Below are 16546 nucleotides of genomic sequence, written 5' to 3' on the forward strand. Positions count from 1 at the left end.
AGTATTGTAAAACCTAGACATAGTAGGTATTGGAATGTACAAATTAAATTTCTTCCTGGCACAAGCAAGTTCACAAAGCTTCCTATGTATTAGATATAAAAGTTATTTAATGCATAATATAAAATTATAAATTATTTTAATGCTTGCAATATTTTTTGTTTTGACATTTATTTCATGATAAGAACACAAACATGGTCGTTCTAATTTTTTCTAATAGAAAAATCACAACTTTTTATTAAGATAGTAAAAATTTACATGTGCACATGCCATGAGGCATTCAACCTGTCAGTCAAAAATGTGGTACTCAACAAATCAGGCTCTAAATAAACAAATACAATCATTTATTATTTGGTCTCTTTCTCACTTTTTAGGTTTTTCGCAAGGATGTCTCGATCTTCCCCTTCAGCTGTTATGGGATCTGTATGCCTTGCTTCCGACTTGGTCATACGTATATGCTGCTCCAAGGGGGGCGGAGCATCAACTGCAATAATAAATAAATGTTAAATTCGTATTTATAGTTATTATTATTGAAATTGTTTTATTAATAAAAAGAGTAGTAGAGTTTTCTTTACCCGATTCGGTACTGAAGGGATGAAAAATACTTTCAGATGTGGCCATATGTTCCTCCTCTTCTTTGGCCTCATCCTATACATTCTTTGGAGTAGAAAATAGAAAGGTTATAATTAATACACCATTTTCATTTAAATATTTTTAATTGTAATCCATATGACAATGTTTTTATAACACGTGAAATACCTCCAGTACCGAGTTGAACATCAATTTCAAGAGGCACTCCACCATCACTAGGCTCATGTGTTGTATCTACATTGCTTGCCTGTTTTTTCTTCAATCATGAAAATTACTTTATGAACAAAAATAATAACCAATATATTGTATAAGTAATAATTTATAAATTATCTTCATTGACTTTATCTACCTAAGTGTTATGTTGATGTTGACGGTGTTGGATCCTACCAACACGCAAAGCAGTCTACCTGATGTGAAGTCCCAATTAGACCTCACATTTTTTGGAGTAGGAGACCTGTCTAGAGTATCAGTTTGGCTACCATAACTCTAAGGTTTTTCTTGGCTTCAATGAATCACATAAGATATCATGCACATAATCTTTGAAATCAGCAAGTAAATTGATTACTATGAAACACCAATTGCAATGTGTAAATGGAGACTCTCACAAGAGGGAAATAAAAGTGAGACTCTAGAAGGAAAGTAATAGTACTATCCTAAGAGAGACACACGAGAGAAATGAAAGGTTCATTAGTTATCTAGAAAAAATAATTCATGCAGATACAACAAACATTAAAGAAAATACAACACACATTCAACAAGATTAGCACCAATGCCATTGAAATAATTCAATTTCTTTAGTACAGATGAGAACAACATATATCGCAAACATTCAAATAATAGCCTTACAATATTTATGACATAAGCATTAAAGTGTGCTGGCTCAATGAGATTCTGATTAGAAGGTTAAATATCCAAGTACACGGTTACAATGGCAAGCCACTAGCTCCAATTGTGGAGCATTAAGTCACTTCTTTCTTCTCCAAAGAATGATCTTCTCTCCTATGCTGAGTTGGAGAAGAAAATTCTAAGCCTCCAAAATCCATTTGCTTGAGTTATGAGGTTTCTCTTATAACAAGAGGAATGGCCTTTCATATCCCCTATGACTCTAAGTTACACTCATGACTCTTGGACTTCTAATGTGACCTTTGGACTTCTATATGACTTTTGGAATTTTTCTAAAGATGCTTTTGTCCATATATAACTATGTTATTTTTCATATTATACATACTCTAAGACTTTCAAGAATTACATTTTGTCCTTTCCTTTTGATAATTACATCATTCTATCCACAAATGATGTGGCAAGACACATGGACACACATGACATTATGATGCCACTAGTACGAGTCACAACTTGATAATGATGACATGGATTCCATGATGAGATGGAAATGCCAAGATTCTCCTCTTGTTGCTTTGTCTTCAATCTTCATGAGAGGTCTGGAATATCTGGTTTGTTCTTCATCTTCATGCTCCAAGGGGATGAAAATAGGGAGTCTTCACTGTGATCTTGATCTTCCAACTTTTGTCACAATTTAATATCATGTCATATTTTTATTCAATGATCAACCTATCTTTTCCACTTCACAAGTTTCTTCTAGCATTGTCTCCTTCTCCTTCTCTTCCATCATCATCTTGTCATGTCAAGATTAAGTACCTACAACTAGAAATAACTCATGACAAGACGACATCTTTCCAAAAAACTCCTAGTTTAACATGCTTCATGAAAATAATTGATGGATCTGGAACTGGGTACTAAACTGGGAGGAAGGATTATGGATTGTGTAGTGTGTAGTTCCAAAGGCCACAATTAGAGGACTGAGGCTTGTGACTGAATAATGCATAGTTATGGGGGAATAGTAAAAAATATTGTGCAATTAAGGAGCTTAGTGAGGCATGTTTTCCCACTGAGACTACGCAATACTCAGTTTAGGAGAGAGAAAGAGGCTAGGGGATTGTGCAGTTTCACAGCTCATGAATGCATAGAGACAACTTGTTGCTCACCACTTCACAATGCATAGAATGAGACGGGAGCCTTAATTTCACAGTTGTGGAGGTCAAAAGGCCAGTATTGAGCATTGTGACTAGGTAATGCATAGTCCTTGGAGGCAGGAACTGTGCATTACGAAGTTCCAAGAGGTGAGGGGGCATGCTTGAGTCTTTCCACTGCGCAATGCACTATTCAAGGAGGACAGAGTGAGCTCAAGTTGGTCGGGTAGAAAACTTTCCGTAATTTGGTTAAGTGTGGGACCAATGAGGCAAAGATGAAACCAAGGTAGGAATTGAACATGACCACACACTCGGAAAAATTGATGGCACAACATTGAACACTCAGCACTTAGAAACAACATGGTCTCCTTATTGCGATGGCAAAATACCATACTCCTCCAAGTGTGACACTTAAGATACACTTTGGGACAACAATGACGACACTTGTGCGACAGTGCATGAAAATTTTGGAATGGATCCAATACATTTATATATGATAAATAGGACCCATTAACACCAATTTTTCCCCTTGAAATGAACCATAACTCTATTTTTTGCGATGTGCGACACTTCACATGCCAAAAGACGACACTTTGGAAAGTGAGAAAAAAAGTGAAAACGACACTTGAAAATACTTAAAGAGAGTGAAAGTGACACATGCCAAAGTGAATATAACATGAAAACAAAACTTTTTAAAGTGAAAGAAAGCCAAAAGTCGCAAATGTTAAAGTGACACTTGCGAAAAGAAAGATGTGCTAGAGCGACAATGGAGAAAGCTCACCAAAATAATTGTACAGTTGCAATTAAAGTGAGGGAGACTTCCAATGGAGAGTGTGAATTGAATGTCAAAATGTGTTGTGCACTGCATTGTTCTTATGGATTTTTCATTCATTGTCACCAGTGACTGCACAAGCCTTATCTTCAAGAATTGTGCAATATCTATCCAAGACTACATAGAAAGATGTGTGTTTGTGAATTCATCGAAGATAGACCATGTGTGAGCAACTGACTTTGAAACTTAGAAGAAGACGTAAAACTTTTGAAAAACATTAGATGAGAACCAAGTGACCATAGAATGAAAAATCACGAGATTCTCAGTAGGCTCCAAATTCCAAGTGTAAGCAAAATTTTGGAGGGTGTTTATCGCAGCGACAAGATTTGGCGACATACTAGTAAAACTTCAACTTCACTGCGGGTTTCATATTTAATTGAAACGTCTCAATATTCCAGGAAATATCGATTCACCATGTGGATTGCCCCATCTTTTCCACTTATCTTGATTAAAGATATAGTCCCTTTTATTCATTTCTCAGCTTCGAACACATCAACATAAGACTAGTCATACCTCATCGATAGGGGAGAACTATAGTACGTATATCGTGCCTTTAAGCACATTCCCCGATGTTGCTTCCTTGCTAGTGAGATTAGTCAATACCCCAGCTGAGTCACCTCAAGGAACCATAAGAATTTCTTGTCTGCCAGCGAGCCTAAATAGTACCCTAGCAAAGTTGCTTTCTTCACCTCCTTGCGTAGGAAACCTTTCTCTTCCTAACCTCTTTATTTAATTACTAATAGAATGTGCAAAGGTTAACGGTGGAAGACAGATCAAGACTTATAAAGAGAAGAAGAGGTTGGTTCCTTACTTAAGAGATTTGAAAGATAACCAAAGTTAATATGCACGTTTAAAAAATTTCCCCTTTCCCTTCTCTACTTGATTGAGTCGACAAGTCAAAAAGCCATTTAATACAAGGCATAGTCAAAATGGAAGATTTTAATAAATATATAGGCTTCACAGTTTGACAAAAGGCTTTTCGTATGGATTGAATCATATTTTTAATTCAAACTTCATTGACTTTAAAGATATGTAAAGAAAAAATAGAGAAGAGGATAACAGATAAGCCAAGCATTGTTCATCATCGAAATTTCCCTTTTTGAGTTTTTCCACATTTTCTTTTGGGCCAAACTCGATAATCTTTCATGCAAAGAAAAATACGAAATAAAAAACAAGACAAAACAAAGAAACAAGACAAAAAGGAAAGCAAAGGGAGGCTGAACATAAAGCAACATGCATACAAAAACAAACAAACAAACAAACAAAAAGACTAGATGGAGAGAAAACAAAGGATGAGTGTGAAAAGGGGAAACTAAAATACAGTTAGACATACTCCTAACCTTACCAGCTAGAATGTAAGACCCTCCTCCCACATCTACCCAAGCAACCAACCAGTCGGGTTAAAGATGCGACGAGAAGCCACTATGATATGATTTGACCTCCTCATTCACATTAAGGGAGTGGAACTGATGGAAACACACCATACAGACATCCAACATCAGCATTAGGACCCTCAGGAATCAATCCAACCTTGCTACCAACCAGCCCCTTGGTCCCACTGAGATTTTGGACCACTTTACCTCTAGACGCTTGATGAGCCTCATCATTGGGTAACTATATGGACCTTAATACACCTCCAAGCTTATTAAAATCAACTCTTCTCATAATTCCTTACATATTTTAATCATATTTTGCTTAATGAGATGAGCAAAAGTAGGATGTTATGTCTAGTGGTCTAATGTGCATTCATTGTAGATTTTCGAGAGAAAATCATGGAAATTTTGGTTAATTAAGGGAAGAAACTCGAATGAGACGAGGAGAGATTGTAGGAGATAGATACTCCACATTTAATCCTCATTCATTTGAATATTCCTCCATCAAATCACACTAGCTTGGATTTGCAAGCAGCCGAGTCATGAAGATCAAAAGACAGTCAAGCTAGTGACAGTTAAGAGCCATTTCATCTTGATTTTGGGAGCCAAGCCTCCCTAGATTTAAGGAAGTCGTTAGAGACTTCATTTGTATAAATAAGGAGGTCTAGAGCCTCATTAGGATTCAAATTTTTTATGTAAGAGCACTAAGCATTTTCGACTTCAAGACTTGTGGAATACATTGTTATGTAATTTTTCTGATATGATAATGAGAATGAGAATTTCCTTGATCTAGCACTGAGTTGACTTAGAGGTCTAAAGCTCTTGGGTTAGGGCCCAACCCTAGCAGAAAAGGATCCTCTTCTTGTACTTGTATGCTTAGTTGATTTCATAGATTAATGGTTGAATTGGTTTTAGCATTATTTCATTGCAAGTAGTTGTGAATTTGATTAGTTTTCTTCCATTTGTGCATTGCTTTAGCAATAGCTTAGAAAGATAAAGGAATGCCAAAAATATGTTAGCAAGTGGATTTGGCCTCACTCCTCCCTTCAGGGACCATGGTTTGAGGAAAGAACTCCTATGCAGCCCCAAAAAGATAGAATTTTGATTTCTCATGGAATTTAGGGTTTTCTGATACTTAGGCCAGCATCTTTTCAGTTTTCAAGAATAGGATTAAATTTTTGTTTCTGATATCTTCAGACTTGTATTAGATCTCATAGTGTTTCACATTACTCAGCAAGTATTTCCATGCATGAACTAGGCAGCTAGATAATGAAATTATGTTTTCTTAAGTTGATTGAAAATCTTTCTTATTTGACATGATTCATCGATAAATTCCAGTGATTGATGTAGTGCAAGAGTTTCAATAGTGCAGGGAGATATCATGACCAGCAACCCTAGCCTAAGCTCATCCATACATGAACACCAAAATCCACTAAGTCCCTCAACCAATTAATCATTCCATAAGAACAACTTTCTAGGTTTGTTGAGCAAATCCAACCATCTTACAAACTTTGTTTTGAGCTCTGAATAATTCCTAGCCACTTCCTTGCCTTATTTCTCCCACCATTCACCTTCCCTAAGCCCTATACCACCTTCTAAATCACTCCTATTTCTCTCGGTCGGATCTTGTAGGAATACAGGGGATCCTGTAGGAGCATTAGGACATCATGTATGAAGCATTAGGACATCATGTAGGACGACCTGTAGTGGCCTGTTTTGAGGCAAAATTGTGGAAAAGGCATCCATGAAAAGAGGAAAGGACCCCTACTATCCTCCCAAGACATATGACCCTTCACCACCATATCTAACCCACCTGCCACATCACCAAGATGATTTAGCATTCATATTTTCACATAAAAAGGGGAAAAAAGGAAAAAATATTTTTTGTGTTCATTTACATGCACAGCAGTAGAGTGTTTGATCATTTCAAATTGCATGCCTAGGACAGTAGGATTACACACATAGTAACTTAGCATTCTTTTGAAGCAAAGCCTCTTAGTAGTTTAGATGAGTGATGTGTTTAAGCATTTGATTTCAGTCTTTCCTTACTACAGTAGACAATATTTCAGTTAGTGTAAATTTCCCTTTCCTCATTGGTAATCAAGCTTCTTCTGAATCAATAGAAGGTTGGTTTGAGAAACCATAGTGGTCTATCGCCAGCTTAGCAATGAAAAAAAGTGGACCCTACCACATCTGCTTATGTATACAACACTGTCACCTCCAAGTTTGTACGAACCCCAGGTTGATAAAGTAAAGTTGGTAGCCTCAGGAGTTGCAACATTCTTGTTGTAATACTGGTGCTCATCACTTTTTGGCACCACTGCCTAGGAGGTGTCTAAGTAAGATGTGATTTCTGCTTTCTTTCTTCCATTTCGTATCTCTAACATTCTACTATTAGCATCATCTCTGCAAAATTAATTGTAAGTTGGTTTGCTTTCTTTTCCATTCTGCAAGTGAGGTTTCATTCAGCAGTCAATTTCCATTCAGTTTGTTATTTCAATTCTGCAATTAGTCTCAAAATTTGAAAAACCCACAAAACAAAACAAAAACACTTCTTTCATGCCTCCTAGGAAGAGGGATAACTTAGGAAAATTTCTACCAAATGCCCCCACCACTTCAAACAGCCAACCTTCCCTCTTCTTCGGTAGTTTTGAATTGGAGGACCCCTTAGGTGAAGAACCAGAGATATTTGAAGAACCTACAGGGGGAGAAGAAGAAGGAGAAACCATTCCAACTGACCTAATGGTTGAAAATAGAAATGATAGAGGATATAGAGAAAGAATTAAGGGTGACTTTCCCATCAGAGAAACTAATGGGGATACCAAGATGAAAAACATAATCCCCTCTACTCTTCCTCATTTCCATGGCTTGACCTCAGAAGATCCAGATACTTTCTTGTTTGAGTTCGTTGTCATATGCAGAACTTATGATTACAGAACTGATGAGTAGAAGTTGAAATTATTCCCATCCACTCTCAAGGATGTAGCTCTGCACTGGTTCATGGGTTTACCTAGGGATAACATCACAACCTGGGCTCAGATGCAGAAAGCTTTCAACAACAAGTATCGAGACTACTGTAGGTCCAAAGACACCAAAGATGAAATTTTTAGGATGACCTTGGGGCATGATGAATCCCTAGAGGATTATAAAGAAAGAATCCAGCTTAGCTACAAAAGGGTCAGGTGCACACTTGATCTTGAGTCATTGAAGCTAGTCCTACTCCGAGGGGTAAGGGAAGATCTTCTGGATACCTTAAACCTGCTAGTAGGAGGGGACATCTACCAGCTACCCTATGAAGATATCAAGACTATCTTTAGGAACCATTCTAGGGAAACTAGGAAAAAGGGTAGGGGTAGTCAACCAATGGCCAACTCATCCTCTTCGAACACATCCATAAAAGGTGAAATTGCAAATATGATAGAAGATTTCAAGAGTGAAATTTTGCAAAGCCTTTCCCTACAGATGGACACTATGCACATCAAGAGAAAGTAGGAGGAAGAAGAAAGAACATTAGCCATCTTCTGCCCTAGATGCACAAGGAGGCACCCTAGGAATGAATGTTCATTAAACATGATCGAAATATGCTTGGTCTGTGAAGAAATCCGCTCCGTAGACAAGTGCCCTTCTCTACCTAGACTAAAATTTGTGTATCATGGAACTGAAGGGGTGACTGAATAGCTCTGCTACATAAATCAAAGGAGACCCCATGGGCCTCGGCCATACCAGCAGGGCATGCAAGGGTCATCCCATGCATATTACAACCCTAACCAGAACACATTCATTCCCTCTTGGGGGCCCCCTGCTCATCCCTCCTGGTCTACACCTCCTCCTTGGTATTTTGCATCTCAGTACCATTCCCAACCGACCAGCCAGTCATTTCAACCATATACTCCACCACAGCCTTAGTGGAATGCACCACCCCAGGGTTGGAGGCCCCGATACAACAATGCTCCATCTTTATTTCCTTCACCTCCTACTCAACCACAACTTTTACACCATGCACCACCTAAACAACCTCAAATGCCTGCCCGGCCAAATCTAAACCCGAACAACAAATAAGCATAGCAAGTATACAATGGAGAGACATCCTATCCTGCTTATGCTGTGGAGATTCAGAAAATCAACCTAAGGTCTGGGAGAGTACTCCCAAACAACCAACCTCCATCTCCATCTAGGGAGAGCAAGGAGGAGAGAGAAGGAAGCATGCCTAGAGTGAATCTGCCACCCTTTCCTGAAATATTAACTCATCCAATCCATCCTACCCTAGAAGTGAATGAACTTTTGGTTGAATTGAAAAATCTATGTGTCAAAATTCCACTTCTCCAAGCCATACAGGGTGTACCTATTTCCAACAAAGTGATTAAATAGAAGCTTTTCAAACATCCAGGGAGGCGAAAAAGAGACACACCTACCATTAATATCATTGGATAGCTGTGTGACTTAATGTTGGGGTAGGTAATTCGCCCAAAGTACTTGGACCCTGGAAGCCCTGTAGTAGATGTTCACATCAATGGCACCATTATCCCACACACTTTGATTGATCTTGGGGCTGCCATTAATGTAATGACTAAGGACACCATGCTCAAGCTCAATCTCCAGGGTGCATTAAGAAAGACCACAATAGTCTTGCAACTTGCAGACTGTTCCATAGTAGCCCTTGAGGGGATTTTTGAGGATGTGATGGTCTTTGTTGACTCCTGGGAGTACCCTGTAGACTTCCTAGTTCTCCATCCTAAGGCCAAGCTTATTGGTTATCCTCTCACACTTGGGAGGCCTTGGTTAGCCACTATTGATGCTTACATCAGCTGCAGGGCTAGAAATATGACTATTAAAAATGGGCATCTATCCAAGAAGTTTGTATTGTACCCTCCTGCTCAGCCATCTTTAGAACATGACTTACCTTTATGGTTAGAAGAGGAGGAAGAAGATGAAATATACTCAGCCCAACTCTATACCCGAGAAACTGCCATGGGGGGAAGACAGTCGAATGAAGATGATTTAATTGAACACATACTCCAAATTCCAACACCCAATACCTTATCCTTAGAGGAAGTAGTAAAGGAAACAAGAGCAACCATCAAATTGATCTATGCTTAGTTGATTCAAACCCTACCTGTGTCAAAACAATAGAATTTGGCCCTAAAATAACTTTGAAAATCAACCCCTCTCTTTCTATGCACCAGAAGAAAATGTGTTCAACATGCTAAGGGAACACATGGATGCCTTTGCTTGGAGTTACAAAGAAATGAAGGGAGTGCACCCCTCGGTTTGTACTCAACACATTTATATCAAAGAAGGTTTCAAACCACTCTGACAACCCCAAAGGAGAATGAATCCAACTCTCAAGGATATAGTCAAAGAAGAACTGCAAAACATGTTGGATGCAGGATTCATTTACCCTATCTCGGACAGTGAGTGGGTTTCTCCTTTGGTGTTGGTTCCAAAGAAAAATTGGAAGTGGAGGATTTGTGTCAATTACAAAGAGTTAAACAAAGCAACAAAGAAGGACCATTTCTCTTTACCTTTCATTGACCAAGTGCTAGATGGTTTGGTAGGGAAAAAAAAATTCTTTTCTAGATGGGTTCAGTGGGTACAATAAAATCCAGATTAGCCCAGAAGACCAAGATAAAACCACCTTCACTTGTCCTTTGGGTACTTTCACTTATAGGCTCCTTCCTTTTGGCCTATGAAATTCCCTTGCCACTTTCCAAAGGGCAGTCCTGAGTATCTTTGTCGAGCTAGTCCATGATGCAGTAGAAATTTATATGGATGATTTTACACCCTATGGGTGTGATTTCCAGGAGGCTCTGTCCAACTTGGGTAAGGTGTTGAACAAATTCATTGAAATGAAATTTTCCCTTAGTCCCGAAAAAATGTGAGTTTTTGATGACTACAGGGACCATTCTAGGTCATTCAATATCCCAGAAAGGACTACAGGTGGACCCAAATAAGATAGCCATCATCCAAAGGGTCCCACCTCCGCAAAAATAGAGGGATGTCAGAAGTTTTCTAGGTTTAGCTAGATACTATAGGAGATTTATAAAATACTTCAGCAAGTTATCTTCTCCTTTATTTGGGTTATTGGCCAAAAACTTTTAATTTTTATGGCCAGAAATTTGTCAAGAGGCCTTGGACACCCTAGAGGACAAGTTGACCACTGCACATATTCTTCGAGGCCCAAATTGGGCCCTTCCTTTCCATATACAAGCTGATGCCTCTCACAAATCCATAGGAGCAGCTCTAGGCCAGATAGATAACAAGTTACCTTATGCCATTTACTTCATCAGTAAGAATCTGTCAAAAGCTGAACTGATATACACAGTGACTGAAAAGGAGTTCCTATCTGAAGTATATTCGTTGAAAAAATTTAGGCGTTACATTACAGGTTACCAAACATTTTTTCATACTAACCATGTTGCAACTAAATACTTGATGAATAAACCTGATGTAAATGCCTGTATTATTAGATGGTTACTTTTATTACAACAGTTTGATCTAAATATTATTGATAAGCCTGGAAACAAGAATGTTGTTGCGGATTTTTTATCTGGATTGACTTTTCCTGCAGGGGAGGAAGGAATGGTTGATGATCATATACCATATGAGCACTTATTCGCCATTTCAATTCTCTCTCCATGGTTTGCTGACATAAAAAATTACTTGGTGTCTGCACTGTTTCCACCAAATTTGTCCTCCAAAGAGAAAGGAAATATTGTGAGGAAGAGCACCCCATTCACTTGGATTAGGGGAAAACTCTTCAAACTAGGCCCAGATCAAATTTTGAGAAGATTAGTCAGGGAGGAGGAAGTCTTTGACATCCTTTTGACCTGCCATGATGGGCCTTGTGGAGGTCACTTTGCATCCAAAAGGACAGCATTTAGGGTGCTACAAGTTGATTATTACTGGCCCACTCTTCACCAAGATGTGAGGAGGTATACTAGTCAGTGTGATCGGTGCCAAAGAATGGGGAAACCTACCCCAAGGGATTAAATGTCTTTGCAACCTCAAGTGACTTTCAAGCCATTTGACAAATGGGGCATGGATTTCATTGGACCCATTGACCCTCCATCCAGGAAAAAGTAGTACATCATTGTGTGCACTAACTATTTAACCAAGTGGGCTAAAGCCAATGCCATCAAAGTAGCAACAGAGGAGAAAGTGGTTGAGTTCTTAAGGGAAAATGTATTTTATAAGTTTGGGTACCCTAGAGAACTGGTCATTGATCAAGGCAGCTAGTTTACATCTCACATGATTGAAAATTTGTTAAGCCAACACAAGATCAAGCATAGAACATCCACTCCTTACCACCCACAAGCTAATGGGCAAGTGGAGGTAACCAATAGAGCGCTAGAAGGCATTTTGACCAAAGTGATTAGCAGCAGTAGAAAGGACTAGGTAGTTAGATTCTTTGAGGCCACTTGGGCCTACAATACCACGTGGAAGACCACCACTGGATTCCCTCCTTATGAGCTAGTCTATGGGAAGAAGGCCCTACTATCCATTGAATTTGAATACAACACCTTAAGAATGGCAACACAACTAGATATAGATCTCACCAGGGCACAACAAGAGAGATTTCTCCAGCTGAATGGATTAGATAAGTTTAGAATGCAAGCCCTCCTGCACACAGAGGTGACTCTAGTTCAAAGGAAGATTTGGCATGACAAGAACATAAAGTACAAACAGTTTCAAGAAGGTGATTGGGATTTGTTGTATGTTTCCAGATACAAGTATTTTAAACGCAAGTTAAGGACTAGATGGTTAAGGCCTTATTTCATAGAAAAATGTCATTATAATGGTTCAATACAGATAAGAACCATTGATGTAGAGGATATCCCTTTACTTGTCAATGGGTATAGATTGAAGGTCTACAAGACGCCCTTGTCAAAGCAAGAATTCATCAATGGCATTAGCAAGACAGTGATGGTGGTGGAGAAAATCTCACCTTCTACCCCATCAAGTCCCTAAAAATAAATAAATAAATAAAATAAAAATAAAAAATAAAAAATAGAATAAAAGAGACTCACGTGAAAACCTCCATGAGGCACCTGAGTCCCACTATTGGGTTGAAAACCTCTTGAGGCGGCCCAATGGTGTCGAAAAAGGAAGAAAAGAATAAAAAGATCTCTGGGTGAAAACATATTTTGAGGTGCCCAAGGCAAGCAGCTAGGATGAAAGCCTCTTGGAGGCAGAATAGTTGTTTTCAAAGAAAAAAAACAAAAGAAAAATATAAAAAAGAGATAAAATAAATCTTTTGAAAATGTTGTTTACAGGTCAGCAGAAGGAGGATTAGTGCAACTTGAGAGGCGTGGAAGGACCTATACAATCTATATTTTCATTCCTCTATCCCATATTCTTCATCATCCATCAATCCCCCTATTTATGAACTCCTCCAGCTCAGTTTTCATAGGCTCTGTGTTTTCTACATGATTCCCTGTAATCCTACAGAATCCCCACAAAACCTACAGGATTTTCCTGTAGGAATTACAGTGGCTTGGGAATCCCAATGAAGGTGACCCTAGAGCAAGGGGATGACTAGCCTATGTCAAAAAATAAATTGTTTACTCCACCACCTCATCACCATGCCTCCCATCACTATGTTACCCCTGCATTCATCCAATAAGTCAATTCCAAAAAGTTTATAGTTTTCAAAGAAGAAGAAAAAAAAAAAAACAAACAAACAAATAGAAGAGGCTAAGAACAGATGACAATGGGATAGCACCTGAAGGCTATACCTCTCACCTACCAATCACTAGACCCCTTCTCTACCCATGACAACAAACCTCGTGCTCTAGAAGTGAAAAAAGGAATGAAAGTTTAGGGGAGAGGCAGCTACTGGACAACCTATAGGTTTCCTGTAGGAAATCTTGTAGCAGCCTATCCCATAAAAGGAAATTTCATAGGGTTGCAGTCATCTCCACAATAGAGATCCCAATGTCAAGGAAGCTACTCTAGAGCTCAAAAGCAGCATTAGGATCATCACCATCACTCTCAGGTACCTACACATCAAAGGAAACAAGCATGAAAAGAGGCCAATACAACAAAAAAAAATGCAACAAATACACAGCATAGGGACATCATTCTTCAACAAGCAGTGGCATCAAAGCATCTTACCCACAGGTATGTCATCTTGCTTATGCTCTCTCATTAACATGATATGATAAAAAAATGTAGGATTATGCAAGAGTTGGTTTTATAAGAAAAGTTGGCCAGTTAACTTGGCCACTTTCAGCCAGTCGACAAGGAGAAAATAGTTATACCACTCCACATGTGGCAGCAGTGAAATCAAAGGAAAAAGGAGATAAGGCCAAAAATGGTTAAATTACAGATGATCGAAATGGGATATGATTACGAGGTAAGGAGGAATGATGAAGTGTTAGTGGGACCAATGGTCCAAAAGTGGGTGCTCATACTTAGGTAGCCAACACACCATCCCACACGATCACCCATGTGAGGAAATAAAACATTGATTTCCATGCAAAGGAAGCATTCGTAATCTCAAGGATTCATCAAAACAAGGTTGCTCTTGACCTCTTGAAGCAGTATCTACAGGAGAGACAGTGAGCATTTTGCAGCGCAAGAGCACCTACAGGATCCTATAGGAAAACCTACAAGATCCTACAGGGAGACCTACAGGATACAGAGCAGTCATCTACAGGATTATCAGTGGGAATTTAGGGAGGAAATATCAAAGGTTGTCCTCATCAGACAGTAACCAGGAGGTAGGATCTATACCTTCCCATCTTTTCCAGTTAAAAAAAAAAAAAAAAAGAAAAATTCTTCCATTTGGTTAAGAAAGTTGTAGTCTAGGGGAATTATATTGCAGAGTTATCATTTAAATCTCTCACCCACTATAATTCTGGAATTATACCCATACAAGCCTCCACAATTACCAAGGGAAAATGACAAGGGGTTTTAACAAGAGGGAACCCACAAACACAGTAAGAATTCATCAACACCCTCCTGTAGTAGAAATTTTCACAAGGCACAATTGGATGGGTTTCTTTAAAAGAATGAGAGGATATGATTGTGAGGTGGCCAGAGACTTTGCTCTCTCAATCATACCCCTCACTAGGACTCATGCCACTGCAATGGTGAAAGGCCTCTCAATAGAAATCACCCTTGAAGTCATAAGCAAAATCACCACACTTCCTTTAAGGTTACCTTGGAGAAGATGGTTTTTGGTCCATGGTATTGGATGCTTCGGCATGTATATATCTGTATTATAACATTGAAAGGAACATAATGAAAAATCAAGCTGGTAATCCCGGTTTTGGGATCTAGGGGAAAATCTCTGTGTCTATGTGTTTTATGTGTTATGCTCTCGCATCGTTTATTTTCTGTGTTTTATAATTCGTATGCAGGTAATTTTTGCACGTGGTTAAAACCTACATTTGGTATCGCAGTTGTTTTGGCTTCAAGCGGATGCTCTTGTTGCTGAGGGGTTTCTCTCGGGCTTGTGGTAGACCCTGTTCAATGGGATATCCGCGGGATCGATTCTGGTGGTGAAAGAAGATGGCGAGCAGTGGAAAGATAGAGATAGAGAAATTTAATGGTTAGAGTTTTGAGTTGTGGAAACTCAAGATGGAAGATCTGTTGGTGGATAAAGATCAGTGGATCATGATAGATCTGAGTACTAAACCAACAGTAGTGTCCGATGAAGAATGGAAGAAGTTGGATCGAAAGGCAAAGAGCACAATATGATTGTGTGTCTTAGATTCAGTATTGCTGAATGTATCAAGGGAAGCTATGGCGAAGGCTTTGTGGGACAAGTTAGGGACTTTGTACCAATCTAAGTCTCTAGTGAATAAGTTGTTCCTACATAAAAAAGTTGTATAACCTAAGGATGAAAGATGGAGACTCGGTGACAGAACATCTAAACACATTTAATATTGTGGTAAGTCAGTTATTATATGTTGATATTAAAATTTTAGATGAAAATAAGTGCATTATTTTGTTGTGTTCTCTACCAAATTCGTTGGATAGTCCAGTTATTGCAATAGTTAGCAATGCAACTGCCTTGCAATTTGATGAAATAATCTCATCCTTGCTGACTGAGGAAATGAGATGGAAAAATATGGAGAGACAAAATGTTGATGCCTTGTTTGTACGAGGACAATCCTAGAACAAAAATAAAAATAAGTCATCGAGTGGGAGATCTAAATCTCCAGGAAAACCTGTAAAGGTGTGCTGGAAATGCAGAAAGGAAGGGCACTACAAAAGGGACAGTAAATCTAAATCTCCTGACAAAGGAAATGGATTTGATGATGCTCCTTCTGCAGAGGAGAAAACCACCTCAGATGAAGGTGGGGATGTGTACTTACCTTCTTCAACTACACATGTAGATCATGAGGCATGGTTGATTGACTCAGGTGCATCCTTTCACTTCACTCCCCATAGAGAGTGGTTCTGCGAATATGAGAAATATGATGGTGGTGATGTCTTCTTGGGGGATGACAAGAAGGCTATAATTGTTGGTCACGAAAAAGTCAAGTTGAAGTTGCAAGGTGGAAGGATTAGAACACTTGTGGGTGTTCTGCATATGCTTGCGTTAGCCAGAAATCTTATATATGTAAGCAAGTTGGATGATGCAAGTGTAAAAACAATGTTCGAGAAAGATACCTGCAAGATGGTTCGGGGAGCACTAGTATTTATGCGGGGAGTTCAGATTGGAACTCTGTACAAGTTGCAAGGTAGCACTGTTATTGATGGGTGCAACAGTTCTGTGGTTCCTTAAACTGGAGCAGAAAATCTATTGGTCTCTA

Source organism: Pinus tabuliformis, chromosome X (genome assembly GCF_031772625.1).
Source record: "Pinus tabuliformis cultivar Carrire ecotype Pingquan chromosome X, CPIR1, whole genome shotgun sequence".
Classification (NCBI taxonomy): Eukaryota; Viridiplantae; Streptophyta; class Pinopsida; order Pinales; family Pinaceae; genus Pinus; species Pinus tabuliformis.